General features: G+C 48.5%; 1 pseudogene; it reads right to left on the bottom strand.

The window, feature by feature from the left end:
- Window positions 1-517: 517 nt before the first annotated feature.
- Window positions 518-2,003, bottom strand: LOC115847295 (nondiscriminating glutamyl-tRNA synthetase EARS2, mitochondrial pseudogene; annotated as a pseudogene).
- Window positions 2,004-24,379: the final 22,376 nt, after the last annotated feature.

Raw genomic sequence — 24,379 nt, 5'->3', positions numbered from 1 at the left:
TCCCCAATATCACCTGTGTCCACTTAAGAGGACAAACAGAGAGATACCGAGGGCACGTACAGAGGGAATACCATGTGAGGAGAGAGCAAAAGGACAGCTGTCTGCAAGCCGAGGAGAGAGGCCTCAGGAGAAACGAAATCTGCCGATACCTTGGTCTTGGACTGCCAGCTTCCAGAACTCTGAGAAAATCATTTCCTGCTGTTTAAGCCACCAGTCTGTGGTGTTTTGTTGTGGCAGCCCGAGCAGACTAAAACATGAGCTGTGACTGTTCTGTGAACCAGCTCCTAACCTCTGCTGTGTACTGTGGTGTCAGAACCACATATGAGGCCTTCCTTTCCAGAGTCAGGGAGGTGAGAGGTGGCTGGCCGACGCTGGCCAACTGATTAGGACATGCCTGGCGTGGCACCATAAATGCACCTGTGCACCCGGAGGCTCTGCGCCCACTCTTGGTTCCTTCCGCGAGCTTCCGACGGGATCCAGGCCCCCTGCTCCCCCTGTCTGAGGGCAGGTCCCGCAACTACGGTTCCCACGCCACCTCCGCTGTCCTGCACACCTTCTCTCCACCTGGAAAGCACCTTCTGTATTCGTTCCCGCACTTCCTTTGGAGCTTCATCGCGTTACTGTGTTTGGTGCCTTCCAGACTTTCTGGCAGCTTCTTCAGTTCTCCGTTCAGCATGTCCTGAGTTAAGTTCCCACCGGATCCTTCTAAAGGCCCCGGCACATGCTTGGCAATGACGTCCACCCTCTCTGAGATGACACCCAGCTGTGCTCGACCCACAGCAGGGCGAGTCCACAGGTAGGAGTGCGCTGGGGAGACCGAATCCTGCAGGCGGCAAATGTGCCCCTGTCCCAGCAGGATGATCCTCTCCATGTAGGCTGCGTCCAGCACACGACTGTCTTGCAGCTGGCTCCCGAAAGCCTCTTCCGCGAGGGCCTGCAGCTTCCCCACCAGCTGGTGTCTCTGGGTCTCATCGCTCACCAGCTGGCGGAGGTGCAGCCTGTTGAATTCTGGGAGCTTTTCCGGGTCCAGCAGGGCTGAGTGGCAGGTGATCCAGGTCAGGTTAAACTGTGTGATCAGCTCTGGCAAGGTCCTCCCCATCTGGTTCTCTGCAAACCCTGAGCCGCAGTTGGTGATGATGTCAAGCAGGGCATCGGCAGGAAGCCGCCGGCAGCAAATGTCCCCTTGTCTCTTGGACAGCGTGCTGCCATCCTTGTTGAGAAGCAGGGGCAGGTGGGCAAAGCGCGGAGGCTGCCAGCCCAGGGCCTGGTAGAGGAGCAGGTGCTTAGAGGTGGAGACCAGCCACTCGGAGCCCCGCAGCAAGTGGCTGATGCCCGTGTGGTGGTCGATCACCACGCAGGCCAGGTGGTACGTGGGGAAGCCATCACTCTTCAGGATGACCGGGTCCCCCTCCATGCTGGCCACCTTGTGTGGATGCCAGCCATACACCAAGTCCTGGAAGGCTGGTGTCTCCCCTCCGGGCGGAAGTGGCTGGCATGCTTGGGGTCTTTGGCCAGCTTCTGGGCCACCTGCGCCTGGCTCAGGCTCCGGCACCGATTGTCATACTGGCGAGTCTGATGGTTCCTCAGGGCCTCCCTCTTCAGCAGAGCTTCGGTAGCATGCGTGTAGAGCGCAAGTCGCTGAGATTCCAGGTAGGGCCCTGCAGGACCTCCCCGGCGGGGGCTCTTGTCAGGGGGGACGCCTGCCCACTCCAGCATGTCCTCAGTATTCTCTGCTTCCCCAAGCACAAGGCAGGTCTGATCCGTGTCCTCCAGCCTCAGGTGCTTCTTGGCAAAGACGTAGTTGTACAAGGCAGTGTGGAGGCCGCCCTGGTGCAAGAAGCTTGTGGGGCTGGGGGCGAACCGCACTCGCACAGAAGCCCTGGGATCAGTGCCCAGGCTGGCCTCACACCCCGTCCCAGGGGGTGGCCCAAGGCCACTGGGGGCCTCCGGGGATGCAGCAACCTCTTCAGGATAGAATTGCACACGTGGGCTTCTCGGGGCATCACTTCCGGGGACCGAGAGTGGTTTATATATTCTAGATACTAGACCCCTATCAGATATATGATTTGCAATTCTTTTTTCCCAGTCTGAGGGCTGTCTTTTCACTTTCTTGGTAGTGTCCTTTGATGCACAAAAAGTTGTCATTTTGATAAAGTCCAACTTATTTCTTTTTTCTTTTGTTGCTTGTGCTTTTGATGCCATCGTACTGATCCTTAAGGCAGTAGTTCTTGGTTGTTCCTGTCCTCTGACCACCCGAGCCCTATCCCCAGTCATTCTCTTGAAGGTTCTTGATCCCAAGCAAAGAAACTAGAAACATTTTCTGAGAACACATTGGTACGCCCTCAAGTATTCTCTTATGATATTGCTAATGTATGGGAGGTTGTGAGGCCAGACCTAATCACGATGGGTGGAGGGAGGCCGTAACAAGTTGTATTTCCATAGGTCTGCAACACAGATACACTCAGATATTTCCGTTAGTCATTGTAGGTTGTAATGATACCATGGAAGAAATGTGACCTTCGCAGTGACTGAACAATACAAAGATGAGGCATTTTCAAATGACTCTAGTATTAATGGTGGTATGTATGACTGTTCTGATGAAAGCACTAAGAGCAAAAGTAATATTGGTAATGACAATAACTGATATGAAAACTCTGGGTCCCACCAAGACCAGTCCTAGATCGAGAACCCGTACTCTGTATTTCTCTCTGTTTCTTCTCCATGTCTTTGACACTGTTCCTCACTTCATCTTTACACGCTCAGTCCTCCTCAGCCTTTAAAGACCAGCTCACCTCTATGAAGCTTGCCCTGATGTCCCGAATCTTTAATCTCCAGAAGTAGCCTGAGGTGAGGGGCACTAGTCAACTGCAGATGGAGTGATGACTTGGGGGGAAAGCCAGGGCTCGGGACGAGGAGGTGGAGCGCCTCACGTTGAGACAGCCAGGCTGAAGACTTTATAGACTAGGAGTGGCCAAATAGTGTAATGGTGAAACGCTTAGCCACTAACATGTTGGCTGACCTTGGGAAAATTTTTTGTCTTCTCTCAGTTCCCCCCATCTGTTCAATGAGATTATGACAGTACCTAATTCATAGGACTGTTAAGGAACTTAAATGAGTTAACATCTGAAAAGGACTAAGAACAGTAGTCCCTTAGAGCAGTACTTGACAAGTAATGCACACTTACTAAAGGTTTTATTTATTTCTAAATTTCATTTGGTTAAAATCTCAGGCTCCTGCCATAAGAAACCCAGGGGCATGTCTCATGAGCCCCAGGTTACACCCAAAAAGGACTTCTCATAAATGCTATGATATGCACAGAGCAGAATGGAATATGGTAGGGAGCAGAGACTCATTTAAAACCTGGAGCAGGCATAATTTTTAAAATCTACTGATAAATTATTAGAATTAATGAGCAATGTTATTTTATATACTAGCAACAAACAAACAGAAAAAAATTTTAATGATACCATTTACAGGGCTTCCGTGGTGGCGCAGTGGTTGAGAGTCCGCCTGCCGATGCAGGGGACACGGGTTCGTGCCCCGGTCCGGGAGAATCCCACATGCCGCGGAGCGGCTGGGCCCGTGAGCCATGGCCACTGAGCCTGTGCGTCCGGAGCCTGTGCTCTGCAACGGGAGAGGCCACAACAGTGTGAGGCCCGTGTACCACACACACACACAAAAAAAGATACCATTTACAGTAGCAACAAAAAACCCATTAATTATGCAGGATTTAATATAAAAATAGATGCACAAGATTTCTACACTGAATATGACAGAACGTTGCTGATGACTTAAAGACAATCTAGAGAAATGGAGATATATATCATGTTCATGGATTGGAAGGATCAATATTGTTAAGAAGTTAATTCTCCCCAAATTGATCTATAGACACAATGTGATTGCAATAAAAAATCACAGTAGGCTGTGTGTGTGTGTGTGTGTTTGTGCATTGACAATCTGATTATCAAATTTAGATGGAAATACAAAGGGCTGAAGATAGTTAAGATAATCCTGAAGAACAAAGCGGAGGGCACTTACATCACCATATATCAAGACTTGTAGGGGCTTCCCTGGTGGCGCAGTGGTTGGGAGTCCGCCTGCCGATGCAGGGGACACGGGTTCGTGCCCTGGTCCGGGAGGATCCCGCGTGCCACGGAGCGGCTGGCCCCGTGAGCCATGGCCGCTGAGCCTGCGCATCCGGAGCCTGTGCTCCGCAACGGGAGGGACCACAACAGTGAGAGGCCCGCGTACCGAAGGAAAAAAAAAAAAAAAGACTTGTAAAGCCATAGTAATTACGTTGATGTGTTATTGGCACAGGGATATGAAAAAACAAAAAAAACAAAAAACAAAAAAAAACAACTGAGCAATGGAATAGAGAGTCTAGAAACTGACCCAACACATGTCACTTGATTTCTGTCAAAGATAATACTGAAGTTCATTGGCGAAAGGATGGCCTTTTTGGAAAATGGCCATCTGGATATCCACATGGGAAAATACGTATTTGGATCCCACCTCACGCCATATGCAAAAACTGATTCCAGATGTATTAATAACCAAATGTGAAAGATAAATCAATACATCTTATAGGAGATAAAATAAGATAATATCTGCAGGACTTTAGGTAAAGATTTCTTAACTAGACACAAGAGACACTAACTACAATGGAAAAAATCAATAAAATGGACTACATTAAAATCAATAATTTCTGTAATTAAAATACATCATAAAGAGAAAACACAAGTGAAAATGCATGCCACAGAGTGGGGGATACTTGAAATACATGGAAATGACAAAGGAGTCATGTTAAGAAATGTATAATGAAGGTCTACAAATAGTGAGAAAGACGGCCTAATAGAAAACTGAGTAAAAGACTCAGAGACGCTTCATGAAGAAGACATCAAAAGGTCCATACGCATATGAAATGGGCTCATCTTGACTGATCATCGTAAAATGCAGATCAAAACATCTATGTGATACCACCACATACCCAGCAGAATGAATCAAATGAGGAAGGTCTACAATACAATTTTGATGGGTATCTGGAGCAGTGGGCACGCTCATACATTGTCAGTGGGAGACCGCTTGGTTCACCTGTGGTTACCAGCCAGTCTCTTCCCCAGAAAAAAAAAAAAAGCCACACTCAAAGTAGGAGTCAGCTATCTCCCAGGCCACTGAGTCAGACTCAGGGCCTCAGTTCCCGGCCCAGTTTTGGAAGGTAATCCCTAAGTCTTTCTAAGGGCAACACTCTGTCTCCTCCCATCGCCACGTCCCTGCCCACTGCCACCACAGACAGATGCCAAGTGGAGCAGAAGGGCAGAGTCCTTGGAGAAGACCTTAGGGATTTTGCGTGGCATGGGCCAAGGGATTGCACCACACGCTTTCCAACCACTGAATCTGGGCAATCAGCCTACAGCTGTCCACAAGCAATCACCCCATTACAGGAAGGCTGGCTTTTACTAACTGTACTCAGAAACACCTAAGACACCACCCCACATCTAAAGGAACACCAGGTCTTCCAGGACACCTTCTGTGGTGTCAGCCATCATCTCAGGGTCCCCAATCCCAGGCTCTTCCTAGCAGACGAGACATCCGAATGGGAGACTGGGCAAATCGGTCTCATCCCTCTGCCCAGCTGCCTCTATTGACCTTGCTGGAGACTCAAGAATGAGTTTCTGAGCTCATTTCAAATGAGAGAGGTCGCCCTCTGCCTCTAGCTTACTCCACTTTTCTGCCTGGACTCAGTGTTCCACTGCTGTGTTGCTCCTTGTGACCCCACTTGCTCAGAACCAGCCTGTACACCATGTTCTTATGAGCAACTTCCATAAATCAAGGAGGAGACAAAGGCTTCCTAGATAGAAGGCTCTGGTGCAAGAGGGAGTGTCCTGTACTGCTCAGGTCATTGAGCCAGTCAGCCTACCGTGCAGCTAGCACCTTGAGGGGAACAGGCATGTCATACCTTCACATTGCTCAGGACCTCAGGACTCCACTCCCCAACTTGTTACCAATCCACCAACTTCTAAACGTGTAACCCTGTGATAGGCCCATTTATAACCTCACCATTCTTCTCAGATTGGAAGTTAGGCACTACTTCTTGAGCTCTGCCCATGATTTGAACCTATTTTTTCATGAAATTGCCAATGGGGAAAATATCAAATGATGAGAGGAGAGGGCTGGGGTCCTAAGAAACACTCACATTTGAGGGACCCACAGAGAAAGGAAAGCCCGCAGAGGAGAGGAAGAAGGAGTAGCCAGAGAGGTAGGAGGCATATCAGGAACACGTAGGGGTCATGGAAACTAAGGGAAGAGTGTTTCCAGAAGAAGAGAGTCATCAGCTGTGCGAAGGAAGATGAAGACGAGAGTGGCCCTTGGGTTTGGCAAGGTGGACGTCATTGAAGGCCTCGACAAGACTAGTTTTGGTGGAGCCATGGGTTTGTCAGCCAGATTGGAGAGATTTGGGGAAAGAAGGGAAGGAGCAGAAGTGGGGAAAAGGAGCATAGGCTTGTCTTTGGAGGAGTTTTGCTATAGAAAGGAGCAGAGCCAAGGGTGGTAGCTGGAGGCATGTGGAGTCAAGGAAAGGATACTTCGGTAAGGATATAAGCAACAAGGTTGCCTTGGCTGGTGTGAAGAGACCAGGAACCATGACTAATGATTGGGCAGACTGTACTTTAAAAGCCATTCATGCATTATCTCATTTGATCCTCACTACAATCCTGTGAGCTTGGTAGATGCTATTATTAGCCCAAGTTTACAGCTGAGGGAACACAGGCTTGGACCTGCCTTAGGTTACTGAGCTAATAAGGGGCAGAGCTGGTTCTGATCCCACGCAGGTAACTCCAGGGCTTGCGCTGTTATCCAGCTTATAACACTGCCTCCCAGAGAAGAGGGAAAGGGTGGAAAGACAAGGGAAGAAAAGGGGAGAGTGGGTCAGTTATGTGCTGGGAGGCTGGAGGTCATGGGATCCAGAGCCCAGGGGAAGGGCCAACCTGGAATGGAGAGGGGAGGACCTGTGGCGCATGGACTTAGTTGCTCTGTGGCATGTGGGATCTTCCCGGACCAGGGCTCAAACCCGTGTCCCCTGCATTGGCAGGCGGATTCTTAACCACTGCTGCCACCAGGGAAGCCATATGAAGGGATGTAGAGGAGAGCAAGGCTCAAGGCATGATGGGACTTCTCCCATTTAGGCCTTAATTTTTGGGGGGTATTAAGACATTTTTTTATCTGCTCAGAGTGAGGAGGGAGGTGAAATGGGAGCTTACACAGACGGTGGAAGTTCAGAAAACTTTCCATGGGGCATTTAAAAAACTGTGCTAGGTACAAGGAGAAAGATTGCTGTGATCCAGGTGGTGGCGAGGGCCCAGCTGAGGCAGAAAATCCTCAACTTGGGGTGTCCCTAACCTTCAGGCTGTGGGATGAGCAGGCAGGAGGTGGGTTCAATCCAGGGTTGAGGTTTGGCAGGGTGAGAGCAGTAGGGGCCAATGGGTCAAGAGCATGGAGGGGATTGGTGAGAGGGTAGACCATGAGAGCTGCGGTGGCTAGAGAAACCAGAAGCTCTGTGCCAATGGTAGTCATGGTAATGTTTGTAGTGATGGGGATGATGGTGATGATGATGATGGCAACCTTCTATTGTTTAAGATCTGCCAACATGGTGCTAACTTCTTTTGTTTTAAAATTTACTTATTTTGGCTGCACTGGGTCTTAGTTGCAGCACGTGGGATCTTCGTTGTGGCATGCAGGATCTTCTTTTTAGTTGTGGCATGCTGACTTCCTAGTTGAGGGATGCAGACTTCTTAGTTGTGGCATGTGGACTCCTAGTTGTGGCATGCAGACTCTTAGTCATGGCATGCATGCGGGATCTAGTTCCCCGACCAGGGATTGAACCCGGGCCCCCTGCACTGGGAGCACGGCATCCTATTCACTGGACCACCAGGGAAGTGCTAACTTTTTTATATACGTTCGCTCATTAATTCTCAAAATAGCCCTATGATGAGGGTACCATTTGCTCCATTTTATACATGAGGAAGCTGAGGTGGAGTGAGGTTAAATGGCTGTTTAAAGACATACAGCTAGGAAGTGGCCAAGTCTGATTTCAAACCCAGGACTATTTGACTCCACAAGGTGAATGGGAGGAAACGGAAAGTCTCTGTGGGCTTGTAGATGAGGCTGCCTTAGGATAACCCAGGGGAAGCAGGAGTTAGTTTTCTTTTTTCTGTAAGCAGCCTGGTTCTGTGGGCAGAGGAGGGTGCTGGGAGATAGGGGACCAGAGCCTAACTCCAGCTCTGCCGTCGACTCACTGAAGGACCATGTGTCAAGCCAACACAGTGTAGATCTTAAACTTACACAATGTTATATGTCAAAAAAAAAAAAAAAAAAAAAACCCAAGCCAAAAACTGCAGAGAGGTCTCTGGGAGCTAAGGGCAGTCCTCAGCTGTAGCCAGCTTCAGAGCCTCCTGATATGAGCCTGGCTGGCTGCCACAGAGAGGTCTTAATCAGGGCAGTGGTATGATTTGATTTCTGTTTGCAAAGCTCACCATGGCAGCTGTGGAGAGGATGGACCAAAAAGGGGCTTTGGATGGAGCTGTTTGTAGTGCTGGTAAATTCCAGGTTGAAAGGTGATGAAGAACAATGGCGCCTTCTCTTCCTGAGCCCGGGAATTCCCCACTCAGGAGTACTCAGGCTGCCTGATCATGCTGGGGGATACTCTTTTCTGTGGCCAGGAAGCCTCTAGCAGACAAAGAGTCGTGGGGGCTTTTGATGGCCTTCCCCATTGCCAGGGCATGCAGGTAGGCAGTCGCTTCCCGTTCCCGGGCCACTGAAGGGTCTGAGATCCATTTTCCAGATGGAGCGCTCCATAGACTCTGGAACTTCCTGAAGTTGCCACCTGGCCCCTGCCTGCTCGGGTGCAACTATAGGTTTTAAGGCCAGGGGAGGACTTTCCGAATCCAGCTGTTCCAGGAATGTCCATGATGCCATGACGATAAGTAAGGGTCCTTATCCTGGGGTGGAAGCCCCCCCTGGGCCAGACAAGGAGGCCCAGCAGTTCCTGGGATGTCTCACCACATCACGGGGCAGTTGGGGAGGAGTAAGGGAGGGGGTGCATCTGCCCTCCTCGCTACCCTTTCCGTGGCCCAGGCTGGGAGTGGACACAGAGCCATAGAAGGCCATGGTCCCATGTCTCTGCTGTTTGCAAGCTTCTTCCTGCTTGAAGCCAGGGATAAGGAATGGCACACTTTGGGGCTTCCCTGGTGGCGCAGTGGTTGGGGGTCCGCCTACCGATGCGGGGGACATGGGTTCGTGCCCCAGTCTGGGAGGATCCCACGTGCCGCGGAGCGGCTGGGCCCGTGAGCCATGGCCGCTGAGCCTGCGCGTCTGGAGCCTGTGCTCCGCAGCGGGAGAGGCCACAACAGTGAGAGGCCCGCGTACCGCAAAAAAAAAAAAAGAAATGTTTAAAAGGAATGGCACACTTGCATCCCTCCTCAGACCTTCTGCGTTCCGCCGACCAGGCACAGCTCTCACCCAGACTACCCCTCAGGGTAGCGGTGAGACACGATTCAAAGCACCACCCAGTTCCCAGGACTCCTGCTGGCCTTTAGTCTAGAGGCAAAGGACATCCGCAGACTGACTCCATCTCCCATGGCTCTTGATCTTGACGTCGGTTCTGAATCTCCTGCCATCAACTATACCACCTGCTACTGCTCTTTGTGGCAGAGCCATCTACAGACTTCTGGGTCATTCTCCTTCACTCCTTGGAAACTGTAGTTCCTGGCTCACCGTCACTCTCTCTAACACCATTCCTCCAGTAATCCTTGCTGATTCTAATATCCACATACCTGATTCTTCCAACACCGTTGTTTCTCCTTACCTTGAACTTCTGACCAAATGATCTTGTATCCGCCAGGATCTATTCAGGAGACAAAAACATGCCAGATATTTGAACAGAGAATTGTGATTTAGGGAAAAGTTGTTAACTGGGTAACTGAAAGGGTAAAAAGAGAACATAAAGGCATCATGGGAGCGACTGCGGGAAGCAGCTCCCACCCCTGGGCTAAGGGAACAGAGGAGAGCACAGCCGCTTGGAAACTTATAAGAGGGGCCCTGTAAACCTGGATCAGGACTTCTGAGGATGTGGTGCAGATGGCTGGTGCCCATGAGGTGGGAACTCAGACCTCGGCAGTGGGTACTGGCTAGTGCTGGTGGCCCTGTATGTAGAGGGGGCCCGTGGGCTGGGCCCCAGACCTCTGAGTGAGGAACCATGGCTGGCTTGTTCTTCTGTTTCTGAGTTCATAGGAGGGGCCCAGACCTCTAGGTGTGTGTGTGTGTGTTTGGCTGTGGGGAGGTTGGGGTAGGGGAGATGCCCCAGTAGGCTGGTTCTAGAACATCACACTCTGCTGCTTTTTCTCTTATTAGCGGCAGCTTCTTCTCATCTTCTCCATGTCATAATGTTACAGTGGCCCAGAGCTCATAACTTGAACTTCTCTTTTCTGTCCCCACTCCTGACGATGTCCTCACCCAGTCTCATGACTTTAAATACAATTCATACACCATTGCCTCCTGAATGTTACCTCCAACCTGGTCCAGAATCTCATATCTTACTGCCAACTCAACATCTCCCCTTGGACGCAAATGGCTGCCCAGACAGCAAACCTGCCAGCACCTTGATCCTGGACTTCCGTACTCCAGAACTGTAAGAAACAAATGTCTGTTGAATACAAAATCCCAGCCTATAGTATCATGATAGGGCGAACGGACCAAGACATGCGTTAAGGAAAACATTCCCTTTGGTCTGTTCTCACCATGGTAGGTAGAACAGTCCTGTTAGAACATAACCCAGATCACATCCCTACTGCGCTCAGAAACTCCCCCATGTCTCCCCATCACACTCCAAGTAAACGCCCAAAGCCCTACAAAGCCCTGTGTAATCTGGCTTCCTGTTAGTTTTCTGACCATGTCGCCTACCACTTTCCCTCATGTTCACTCTGTTCCAGCTACCTGGCCTCCTTGCTGGTCCTTAGCAGGACCCTCTCGCTGGCTGCTCCCTTTGCTTTGAACACTCTTCCTGCAGACAATCCCAGGGTTCCCTCTTGCAGCTCCTTTATGGGGCCTTTCCCTACGATCCTATTAAAATGACAACTTCCTGACCCTCCCCTACTCTGCTTTTTTTTTCTCCATAGCACTTCCTGCCATCTGACATACTATATATTTTATTTATTTCATTGCCCGTCTCTCCCAACTAGCGATGAGTTCAATGACGGCAGAGATTCCGTCTCTTTTGGTCACCGCTGTATCCTAGGTAACTAGAAACTGCCGAGCGTAATAGATATTGTTGAATGAATGAATGGTGAATGAATGAATGAATGAACAACACCCACCTCTGCCTTTTCGGCCTGGGAGGCAGCTTTCTACAGCTCGCCTCCGGTTCATCCTGTCCTATTGCTCCGGGTAACGGCCTGTATAGAGTGGGCAGAGGAGTAGCTGCTACGAGCTTACCACTTTCCACAGAGTGTTCTCTGGTCCCTGTTCTTGGGTAGTTAGGAGGACACAAGGCGGTGGGGCTGAGTTGTAGAAGGGGGGATCTGCATGGGTGCTTGCTCCTGAGGTCCTCAGCTCCCCTAGGCACCTGGCACCAATGGGTGCACGCCCTGCCTTGCTCTGAGGCTTGGAGAGTATTCTCGGGAGTCTTCCTTGGGGAGGGTACTGCAACTTCTCCAGGCGTAGGTTGCCTACCAGAGAGGGGCACTCAGGCTTCAGCAAAGCCCTAGCTGCTGTGGGACGCTGTTGTGGCTGAAGGAGCCAATGAGCCACTGAGGATCAATTCACGCGGTGAGATAGCCGGACAGGGGAGTTTTGTCACCCAGGAGATGTGGGGGTGGGGCTGGACGTGGTGGTGGTAGAGTTCTGGGATTCCACTGTGCACACACACACACTCCTTGCAATGACCCTGAGATGGGTACTGCTATCATCCCTATTTTAGTGAAGAGGAGAGTGAAGCACAGAGAGGTTAAGCACTTTGCTCAGCATCACACAGCTAATAGTCCAGATTTGAACCCAGGCAGTCTGGCTCCAGAGCCACGCTCTTAGCCAGCACACTGTCACCTCCCTAGCTGAGCCCGGGGCTGGATTTGTGATACATTTATCGACTGGTTAGGAGAGAACTGATTTTCTGTAAGGTGTAGACCCATTATGGTGGTCCTAGATAGCTAATCCAGGTCTATCTTACAGTATGTCTTTGGTCTGGCCAGGGACCAAGGGGTGACAAGTGTTGGATGCCTGCATGTGAATGTGAAGGCCTGTGAAGAGAACTTTCCAGAGTGGGGCTATGATTCAAGGGCTAGGATTGGAGGTCAAGTGGGAGGCTTCCCCTACAGACAGAACATTTTTCTGTTGGAAGGAAGGGTGGCGGCTGGAACTGATAGAGGCCCAGTGCCCAGGGTAAAGCATGTGATCATGACAAGGACATCTGTCTATTCAAGATGGCGCTGTGACCTGGGAAAGGGGGGCGTGTCTGTGATGATGTCAGTGGTGTTGCTGTTCTAGGGACTGGGGGGACTGGGTTGTGGAGTCCTTGGGGTTCCCCAGATCGGCTTTTGGACCGAGTTCTCCTATCTGTAGCAGTGGCATCTTGGGGGACATCAGTGCCCCCAGACACCCCCGGCACCATGTTCTCAGTATCAAATGGCCCTGGGCGGCCTGCTATGGTGGCAACAATATAAAGGGCCCTCTTCCCAGCCGGGACTTACTATCGGCTCTTTTGGAAAATAGTATAAGACCACCTCTGACACTTTGCCCCTTCAGCGGCTGCCCTAGGGTGGCTGGCATCTTGGCCCGGCACTGGGGTTTGCCCTGCTGCATTGCTTCCAACGTATGCCACCATGGCTGAATGGCCCCCATGTTCTCAGACTCTAGGATTCATGGGCTATAGAGGCTACTGCTGTCCCTTGAAACGACAGCTTCGGCGACAGAGATCTGGGTGGTGATTTTGGTTATTCACGGGATTACCTGTGGAAGCTGAAATCTCTGGACAAACTGCCCACCTCCCTGAAAGAAGATGCGCTTTGGGGGTTGTATCACTGCTGCTGCCTCTGAGCATGGAGAAGAGAAGGGCCTCTGTCACCTGGTGCCAGCAGTGTCACTAGCTCCAGCCAGGCTCAGCTTCCATAGAAGCTGGCTCAGGGTACAGGTCACGCGCTCCGATCCTCTAGGACTGCATAGCCTCCGGTGTGGCTCTGCAGAGCTGTTTTCCACGACCTTCTGGTGAGTTCGGTCAGGGTGGAGGGCAGCATTCCTTAGCTCCTGGAACAGCGGCCAGGGTAAGCGGACAGACAGCCCCTTTCCATTTCCAGAGGCGATGTGCCCTTGGGCTGGTCGGGGTGGGAAAGGGGAACTGCAGTGGCAACTTGGCCTGCTCCCAGCACTCAGGCCAGGGCCACAGGCAGCCAGGAGGAGCCCTGGCTAACGCTGCCTGGCTTCCTCTGGGCCAAGCCTTCCCACTGGCAAGTTCACTTCACCTCTGACACGGAAGTCCTCACTTCACCCCTGCTCACCTTCATTCTGCCAGCTCCCCATGCCCTCCCCCCTTCGTGGCCTGGTTCAGGCTGTTTCCCTCGGGCTGATCTGGAACCCTTTCTCTGCACAGGAGGGGCCCTTATGGTCAGCTCAAGCCAAGGGACCCCACTGCCAGGTCTCCCTAGCCAGCCTGGACTTCACTCATCTGGTCCTGGCATCCCTGGTGCTACCCAGGGACGGACAGACAGAAGCCTCAACGTCTGCTGGTGCAGCGATGCCCCCTGACGGTCAGCGTGCCACATACCTCGGCAGAACTGAGAGTCCGGCCCTTCTGGGGGCTGTGCAGGACTGTGGGCACGTGCCCGGTCAGCTGCTGACCCAGCCCCGCTTCTGCGGCAATCGACAGGCCACACCTGCAGTCACCTGCGGCAGCCCAGGCCAGGGGTGTTGCTCTATGAGCTCAGCTGATGCTCGCTGGGGGACTCAGACGTGGCTCCTCCCGTAGCTGGGCGGCTCCTCCATTCCTGCTGCCACCCTAAGAAAGGAGCAGGGGTGTGGTCTGCCCCAGACCCCAGTAGGGACAGGCGGAAGGAATCATTAGGCCACAGAAACTCTGCTAACGCCTATGGGCCTGCACGCAATGACTCAGCCTTTGAGCTTGCTTCCTGAGGCTGCTGTAAGAGAGTACCACAAACTGAGAGACTTAAAACAATAGTCACTTCTTCTCTCCAGTTCTGGAAGCGGGAAGGCTGAAATCAAGGTATGGGCACAGTTGGCTCCTTGTGGAGGCTCTGAGGGGCATCTGTTCCTCTCTCCTGGCTTCTGGTGGTTTGCCGGCCATCCTCGGCGTTCTTTCACTTATAGATGCGTCACTCTGACCTCTGCCTCTATCTTCATATCACCTTCTCCCCTCCTCTCCTCTCCTCTTATGAAGAAACTTGTTATTGGGTTCAGGGCCCGCCCTTCCTTGAGATCCTTAATTACATCTACAAAGACCCTTTTTCTAAATAAGGTCACAGGCTCCAGGTGGACACATCTTTTGGGGGTCACCAGTCAATCCACTACAGGGCTCATGCCAGGAGGGCCTCTAGAGCCTACTTCTATACCCTGAACACCTCTAGCCCTGGAGGACCCAGAGGGGATCTGTGCACAGAGAGGGGTACCTCTAGTGACTGCTCGCACGTGCACAGAGGGGTCGCCTGGCTCCTGCCAGCAACAGAGGCACTGGGGAACTTCACGCCAGCAGAGTGCATGTGTCACCAGGTTAGCCTGCTACTGCCATGGTGCCACTCACTTCATCCAGGGCCACCCAGCGCACAGGGCTGTGTCTCTGCCACTAGGACCCACCTGGACCATCTGGCCAGCAGTGCTGGGTGGGGCAGCGGTGTATATGTATTTAAGTCCTTGCTGTGCCTCTCATTAACCAGAGCAAGTTGCTCAACTGCCTTGGGCCTCATCTATAAGATGGAGACTTCCAGTCCTGCTGCCATTATCTCCGTAGAACTATTTGGGTTGGAGTCCAGCCCCCAGTGATGGTTCCCCAGAAAGCTCCAAGTTCCAGACCCAGATGCCCTCAGAACCAACCAAACAAATGCCAACAGGAGAAACTGAGGACAAGTGCAGGCATGTCTCTTGCTTTATCGCACTTTGCAGGCATATTGCGTTCTTTACAAATTGAAGGTTTGTGGCAACCCTGCATGGTCAGAGGATGGAGTTTTCTTAGCAATAAGGTATTCTAAATAGAGTTATGTACAATTGTTTTTCTAGACATAATGTTATTGCACACTTAATAAACTACAGTATAGTGTAGACATGACTTGTATATACACTGGGAAACCAGAAAATTCGCGTGACTCAGTTTATTGTGATATCGTCTTTTGTGGTGGTTGGAACGGAACCTGCAACATCTACGAGGTTTGCCTGTACTGTATTTGGCAGAATAATGCCCTCCTAAGATGTCCGTGTCCTAATCCCCAAGACCTGGGAGTATATGGTAACTTACATGGCGAAAGAGACTTTGCAGGTGTGATTAAGTATCTAGAGATGGGGAGAATGTCCTAGGTTATCCAGGTGGGCCTAAGGTAATTACCAGGCAGGAAGGTCAGAGTCAGAGAAGGACATGTGATGATGGAAGCAGAGTCAGAGAAAGAGAAAGAGAGAGAGAGAGAGGGAACAAGATGGAGAGATTTGAAGACGGTGCGCTGTCGGCTTTGAAGATGCAGGAAGGGGCCTTGAGCCAAGGAGTGCAGGCAGCCTCTAAAAAGTAGAAAAGGAAAGGAAATGGATTCTCCCTTAGAGCCTTCAGAAGGAACACAGCCCTGTTGACCCAGTTTAGACTTCTGACCTCTAGAACTGTACGCGAATACATGTGTTGCTTTAAGCCACTACATTTATGGTAACTTCTTAGAGCAGCCATAGAAAACTAATACAAGCACCTACTGCTGTGGGTACCACGGTGCCATAGAAGGGTGCCTCTCCACTGCCCATTGTGTATGGGGTTCTGCACATCAGGAAACCGGTGCTGACTGTCAAGACTTGCCTCATTTCCCCAGGGCCCTTAACCATTTCCGAAGAGAGTTCACGATTCAGCTATCTTCACAATACTTCTACCTGTGTTTCAGACACACCACTCACCCACCAGAAAGCATTTGTAGACACGAAGGCAGAAGAACGGCTATGACACCATGACTCCATGGCTGAGGTCACACAACTGTGTGCCTCCTTAGCATAGGCGCTCCCTCTCAGAGCCCCAGACCTAGACCCTTGCAACCCAAGCACTTGCCCCGCACAACACCCAGCTCCTTTTCACATTCTCCGGAAAGAAGCTACACACATCAAAAGCATCAGTGAACAATCTTGATAATGACTTTGGCCTTTACGTTAAAAAAAATCTTAACAGGGAAAAAAAAAGCATTGGTGAACAAGGTTGGCTTTACCAAAGATCTCACAGGGGAGATGACAGAGGGCTTCATATCACACGTCCTAGAGCGTTCTCTCTTTTATTAATGTTCAGTTTTCTCTCCCAGCCTTTCCACGCAATGGCTACTCCAGGTGCTGTAGCCACTCTTCTCAGAGGGCAAGGAGAACTTCTACATAACCAATGAAACTACACTTCAGTAAAAAATAACCAGTGAATAGTTTTGTCTTGCTACATAAAAGACCCCCGAGGTATGGCAGGGGCTCATCAAGCCCTCCACCAGTATATCAGGGTCAGTGTTCTTTATGCAAAAACACGTGGAACTCCCCTTGCCAGGACTCCTGGGAAAGGGGCCTGATCGGAGACATCAGCCTACAGTCTCCTCGCTCCCACTGACCCTGTGTGTCCTGGAAATGCTCCTCAGGCTGGCAGTCTTGATGAAACAGGATGGTGGGGGCCTTCATCTTCCCCTCAGTCAGTTAGCATATAGCACCAGTCATGACACTGATGGCTGCCTTGAACAGAGCACTTACTATGTGCCAGGCGCCGGGCACAGGGGCGAACACAGATTGAAACAGATTAACGTATGCTACTTCATTTCATCTTGACAACAACCCCATGAGGTACATACTGCAATCACCGCTGCTTTAAAGAATGAGGCATTGCTGGGTTGTATGGTAGTTCTATTTTTAGTTTTGTAAGGAACCTCCATACTGTTCTCCATAGGGGCTGTATCAACTTACATTCCCACCAGCAGTGCAGGAGCGTTCCCTTTGCTCTGCACCCTCTATAGAACTACCATGTGACCCAGACATCCCACTACTGGGCATATATATACCCAGAGAAAACCATAACTCAAGAAGACACATGCACCCCAATGTTCACTGCAGAACTATTTACAACAGCCAGGACACGAAAACAACCTAAGTGTCCAATGACATATGAATGGATAAAGAAGATGTGGCACATATATACAATGGAATATTACTCAACCATAAAAAGAAATGAAATTGAGTTATTTGTAGTGAGGTGGATGGACTTAGAGACTGTCATACAGAGTGAAGTAAGTCAGAAAGAGAAAAACAAACACTGTATGCTAACACATATATACGGAATCTAAAAAAAAAAATGGTTCTGAAGAACCTAGGGACAGGACAGGAATAAAGACGCAGACATAGAGAATGGACTTGAGGACACAGGGAGAGGGAAGGGTAAGCTGGAATGAAGTGAGAGAGTGGCATGGACATATACACACTACCAAATGTAAAACAGATAGCTAGTGGGAAGCAGCTGCATAGCACAGGGAGATCAGCTCAGTGCTTTGTGTCCACCTAGAGGGGTGGGATAGGGAAGGTGGGAGGGAGAAGCAAGAGAGAGGAGATATGGGGATGTATGTATAGGTATAGCTGATTCACTTTGTTATACAGCAGAAACTAACACACCATTGTAAAGCAATTATACTCCAATAAAGATGTTAAAAAAAACCCAAAAAGACACATGCACCCCAATGTTCATTGCACAACTATTTACAATAGCCAGGACGTGGAAACAACTGAAATGTCCAAGGACAGATGAATGGATAAAGAAGATGTGGTACACATATGCAATGGAATATTAGCCATAAAAAGGAACGAAATTGGGTCATTTGTAGAGATGTGGATGGACCTAGAGACTATCATATAGAGTGAAGTAAGTCAGAAAGAGAAAAACAAATATCGTATATTAACACATATGTGAAATCTGAAAAAATTGGAATAAACGATCTTATTTACAAAGCAGAAATAGAGACACAGACATAGAGAACAAACCTGTGGATACTAAGGGGAAAAGCACGTTTGCGGTGGGATGAATTTGGAGATTGGGATTGACATATATACACTATTGATATTATGTATAAAATAGATAACTAATGAGAACTGTATAGCACAGGGAACTTTTTTTTTTTTCATGAGTTCTTAGTCGCTTATGTGCTTTATTTTTTTTAATTTTTTTTTAACATCTTTATTGGGGTATAATTGTTTTACAATGGTGTGTTAGTTTCTGCTTTATAACAAAGTGAATCAGTCATACATATACATATGTTCCCATATCTCTTCCCTCTTGCGTCTCCCTCCCTCCCACCCTCCCTATCCCACCCCTCCTGGCGGTCACAAAGCACCGAGCCAATATCTCTGTGCCATGCGGCTGCTTCCCACTAGCTATCTACCTTACTACGTTTGTTAGTGTGTATATGTCCATGACTCTCTCTCGCCCTGTCACAGCTCACCCTTCCCCCTCCCCATCACCTCAAGTCCGTTCTCTAGGAGGTCTGTGTCTTTATTCCTGCCTTACCCCTAGGTTCTTCATGACATTTTTTTTCTTAAATTCCATATATATGTGTTAGCATACGGTATTTGTCTTTTTCTTTCTGACTTACTTCACTCTGTATGACAGACTCTAGGTCTTTCCACCTCATTACAAATAGCTCAATTTCGTTTCTTTTTATGGCTGAGTAATATTCCATTGTATATATGTGCCACATCTTCTTTATCCATTCATCTGATGATGGGCACTTAGGTTGTTTCCATCTCCGGGCTATTGTAAATAGAGCTGCAATGAACATTTTGGTACATGACTCTTTTTGAATTTTGGTTTTCTCAGGGTATATGCCCAGTAGTGGGATTGCTGGGTCATATGGTAGTTCTATTTGTAGTTTTTTAAGGAACCTCCATACTGTTCTCCATAGTGGCTGAACCAATTCACATTCCCCCCAGCAGTGCAAGAGTGTTCCCTTTTCTCCACACCCTCTCCAGCATTTATTGTTTCTAGATTTTTTGATGATGGCCATTCTGACTGGTGTGAGATGATATCTCATTGTGGTTTTGATTTGCATTTCTCTAATGATTAATGATGTTGAGCATTCTTTCATGTGTTTGTTGGCAGTCTGTATATCTTCTTTGGAGAAATGTCCATTTAGGTCTTCTGCCCATTTTTGGATTGGGTTGTTTGTTTTCTTGTTATTGAGCTGCATGAGCTGCTTGTAAATTTTGGAGATTAATCCTTTGTCGGTTAGCAAAGGGAACTTTACTCAGTGCTCTGTGGTGACCTAAATGGGAAGGAAATCCAAAAAAGAGGGGATATATATATGTATACGCATAGCTGATTCACTTTGCTGTAAATTAGAAACTAACACAGCATTGTAAAGCACCTATACTCCAATAAAAATTTTTTTTAAAAAAAGAATGAGGGAACTGATGCACAGAAAGGCTGGACCACACAGATAGTAAGAGGCAGAGTTGGAATTTCAACCCAGGCAGTGGAGCTCCAGAGCCCTCACTCTCAGCCATCACATTCTACTCCCTCCCTAGCTGTGCCAATTATCACTGTATTGCCTCTCAGACCCAAATCCAACCCTCTTTGCTTGCATGTGATCCTGGAATATTTCCCCCTCGTCAGCCTGCACAATCTTAAGCTTTTCCAGTACAGGGCATTGGAGGGTCCGTGGAGGGCGAAAGGGCTTCTTTTCCTGGTTCTGGTGCACTTTGCTTCTTCCTGCTCCCAGGGCACTCAGCTGGTGAGTTTCAGCAGCAACCTTTCCTCCCCTCATTCCCTCTACCTTCCCAGAGGCAAGTCCTGCAGCACCTGCCCTCTCCCCTGTGTGGATTCCCTGTGAGTTTTGTGGGAGCCTCACCCAGTTTCCAGGAGAATTCAGCAGCGCCGGCCAAAGGGCAGTTTCCTGGCAGGTTCTGAAGGTGCCCTAGCTGGCTTTCCGGCATGGTCACCACCTCCTCCTGGGCGGCTTCCCAGAGAATTCATTGGAAATCCAGGAGATGGTTTCCTGCATGTCAGCCTCAGACTGCTGGCATCCCAGCAGGAAGCTTCAAGCCCAGTGAACTTCACCATTTAGTGGGCTGAAACCACACCCTCTTCAACGAGGTCTGACTCCCAGCCTTAGGAAAGTCCCTGCCCCCTTCCAAGTTTGTTCCTTCCTTGGGTACTCTCCCTTAGTCCTAGGATATATTTTTTTAAGTAAGAGATGTAAGTTAGCCTTATTTATTTATTTAAAATTTTATCGTAGTTGATTTACAATGTGTTAGTTTCAAGTGTACAGCAAAGTGATTCAGTTATACATATATATTCTTTTTCGATTCTTTTCCATTATAGGTTATTATAATATATTGAGTAGAGTTCCCTGTGCTATACAGTAGGTCCTTGTTGGTTATCTATTTTATATATAGTAGTGTGTATCTGTTAATCCCAAACTTCTAACTTATCCCTCCCCACCTTTCCCCTTTGGTAACCATAAGTTTGTTTTCTATGTCTGTGAGTCTGTTTCTGTTTCATAAATAAGTTCATTTGTATCATTTTTTAGGTTCCCCATATAAGTGATATCATATGACCTTTGTCTTTCTCTGACTCAGTATGATAATCTCTAGGTCCATCCATGTTGCTGCAAAAGGCATTATTTCATTCTTTTTTATGGCTGAGCAATGTTCATCCTCGGATATTCTTTAAAGCCCTCTTTTATTCCCTCTTAGTAGTGAATTCTCTAGAGATAGTTAACAAATTTTTATAGTAAATCTTTCTTATTTCAATTAATGTATGCTTTCTGTTTCTCTCCTGGTTGGACTCCAACTGATATATTGGCTGAGCCCAGGGCTGGACATACTTATTGACTGTATTTGTCTGTATGGTGAAAGAGACACTATTATGCAATAACTCTGTTAAAATTTCATAGCTAATGTAATAAGAGTGACAATAACAGCTACCATTCATTGATCATCTGCTCTCTGCCAGGCACTTTACATACCGTACATTAGCTTATTTAATCCTGACAGTAGCACTATGGGTTAGGTTCTATTATTTTTTAAATTTAATTTTTATTTTATTTTGGAGTATAGCTGATTGACTATATTGTGCTAGTTTCAGGTATACAGCAAATGATTCAGTTATACATATATCCATTCTTTTTCAGATTCTTTTCACATATAGTTCATTACAGAGTACTGAGTAGAGTTCCCTGTGCTATACAGTAGGTCCTTATTAGTTATCTGTTTTATATATAGTAGTGTGAATATGTCAATCCCAATCTCCCAATTGATCCCCCCCACCTTTCCCTTTTGTTAGCCATAAGTTTGTTTTCGAAGTGTGTGAGTCTGTTTCTGTTTTGTAGATAAGTTCATTTGTGTCCCCGTTGTTTTAGTCCATTTGAGCTGCTATAACAGAATACCACTGACTGAGTGACTTAAACAACAGAAATTTATATCTCACAGTTCTGGAGGCCGAGTATGCCGTTGCCCAGTCAAGTTGATACATAAACTCAACCACTCATTTTGCAGAAGTGACACAGAAGTTGTTGGTTTCAGGCAATACCCGAGTTGTCTCCCAGGATTAGAATACATACCATCCCTTTCAATTTCTTGATCTGTTTTACATCTGAATGGCATCCTGATTTGTTCTTTAGCCTGGCTTTTGGACCCCTGGTTTCTGAACTTCTGAATTGCCTTTAGCAGTTCCACTTGCTGAAAAGCCAGAAAATTCATGTTTGAAAGCTTGGAGGTGGAAGGCCTGGGTGGCCTCTGTCCAGCCCAGGCAACCTCACAGGATAGCTGTCTCAGACTGGGAGGTCTCAGGTGAACCAACAATGTCTATCTAATTTTCAGTCCTCATTTCCATGCTCTGTTGGTTCTAATCACTAACTTGCCCTAAGGGAGCTGAGCTACTCTTCCTGAGTGGTTGACATCACCACTCCCTGGCAGGGGGAAAGAAGCGGCCCTCAGGCACAGAGCTAATGCCCTAACCTGCCTCAGGTACTTATCGCTGGAGTCCTTGAAAGATCCTCAGATGTAACCACAGGGCCCCAGGGACCGGTGAGCTGGCCGCACATATGACATGATACGCTCAATTCCATGTAGCACTAATTCTGACTCTTGTTCAAAGGTGCAAGGGTCAAGAACCAGCCTGCGTGACTTGGGTCAATACTCCCCGAATTTCTAATTCCTATATACCCAAGGGATTATGCCTCTCAGGGCTTCATCCTAGAACAGTGAACCCCCTCCCTAATCCCCACCACTCTGTTGTTCGGAAATGGTCCATTTTGTCCCTATACCGGTACCCTAGATCTTCCACTTTGCCCAGCCGTGAGCTCTCTACCTCCACACACTGCCATGCCTGGATTACTGACCTGATTCCTATTTTGTGTCCTGTCCCGGGGAGGTTACTATTCAGGTGCCCTTTCATTCACCTGATCACCTTCTGTAGACTAATGTTAGTCAATTTCAGTCCTCTATGCTTTTCAATCACTCCACCAACAAATATTCATTAACTGCCTACTATGTGCCAGATGGTGGCTGAAGTTACAATTGCCAAGTGTATATTTTTTCATCTTCGAGTATTACCTAGCATCTGAACCTCTTGTCATGCCTGGAGAATTCCTTGCCTCGTGACTCTTGGTGTAAGAGGCAGAGCCCACGTCCCGTTAGAGAAGATGAAAATGCCACATATCCCAGTATTGCAGCTGTGCTGTGGCACGTGACCTAGGCTCAGCCAATCAGAGGCCCCCTTTTGAGTCTTTGAATCTGTCATTAGGAACCTAAAGAATTGCAGCAGCAGAGAATTCTCCTCTGATGGTGGTAGTTGCATCAGGATCAGTATCCACTGCCAGCAGTCTGTGACCCTAGTGCTTAGTGGTGACAGCAGTAGGGTCACCCCCAGAAGCTCTGTGGTATGATTGGATTCATTGTTTCTGGCCTCATAGCTTGAGTCTAGTTCTTCAATGCCCCCAGTGACTTAATGATTTACCAAACATCCTTTTGCTAAACGACTTTTTTTGCTGTATTTAAGAACAGCCGGCTTCCAGTGCTTTCCCATAAGAATTCTGATTAATGCAGAATGTAGCACCGGAAGTGGGGTGTCCAAGGAACAGAGCTAAGATGTACAGTTGGCTGAGCAGAGGATGTAAGATCGAGGGCATTGAGGACCGCACGACTGCAGGCAGGGAAGATGGTGAGCATCGCGACGCAATTGTAAAACATTTGGTTAAACGGTTCCCTGTAGTATCTTTGGACACACACCATTTATACACAAGGCTCTATAATTAAAGGAAATGGTAAGAAAAATTCTCGAAGAATTTAAGAATAAAACCTTTACGCTGGGGATATCTCAGATCTATTACAAGGTGTCATCTCTCTGAAATCTCCACCCAGTGGTCTATATGATCACTGGGGATCCTCCACTCTTTTTGGCCAGAACTTGAACACCTGCCAGTCCTGTGTGAGCTGTGGAAATAGTTCTGCTGAAAACTTCCAAGTTGTTCTTTGCTCAGTCTGGTACTCGGTAAAGACTCAAGGAAAACCGTTCTCAGGTTGCTGGACCTCTTCCTCCCAGCAGTTCCCTCACCTCTGGTGCTCTGCGCACGTGTTCCAGCTGCCTCAGCCCCCTCAACTCTGACCTCCAGCTCGTCAACTCATGGAACCTCCTTTGCTCTACCTGGGTCCCTCCTCCCTACTCCATGTATTTCCTTGCCTGTAATATCAGAGCCACGTGCTGCCTCTGGTCTGAAGTCTAAAATTTGTTGCTTCTGGTTGTTTATGATGGATGACTAATTCCAGATTCTGTTACTCCTTCATGGCCAGAAGCTTTACTTTTCTCTATTTTCCAAACTTTCAGAAATAAGTATAAATCAATTTCCCAAAAGACATATATAATAAAAATTTAATAGATTATGAAGGGAAATGGAATGCACGTGTGTGTATGTGGGTGTGTGCACCCACCCATGCGTGCACACCTATACACCCTGAGAAATGGTAATATTTCTAGGGCATAGGTCTGGCTGATGCTTGATGTCTGTGTTGTTGGTCCCACTTCTTCAGGCTTCAGACTCAGATCTCTGCCCAGAACTCCTGGAAATCCACACACCCGCCTCACGATCAGCTGTACTGCGTTACTCGCAAGTATCCATGCTTTGGAGGGAGAATTTGGCTA

The sequence above is a fragment of the Globicephala melas genome, chromosome X (genome assembly GCF_963455315.2).
Source record: "Globicephala melas chromosome X, mGloMel1.2, whole genome shotgun sequence".
NCBI classification, from domain to species: domain Eukaryota; kingdom Metazoa; phylum Chordata; class Mammalia; order Artiodactyla; family Delphinidae; genus Globicephala; species Globicephala melas.
This window is presented reverse-complemented; position numbering and strand designations above follow the sequence as displayed.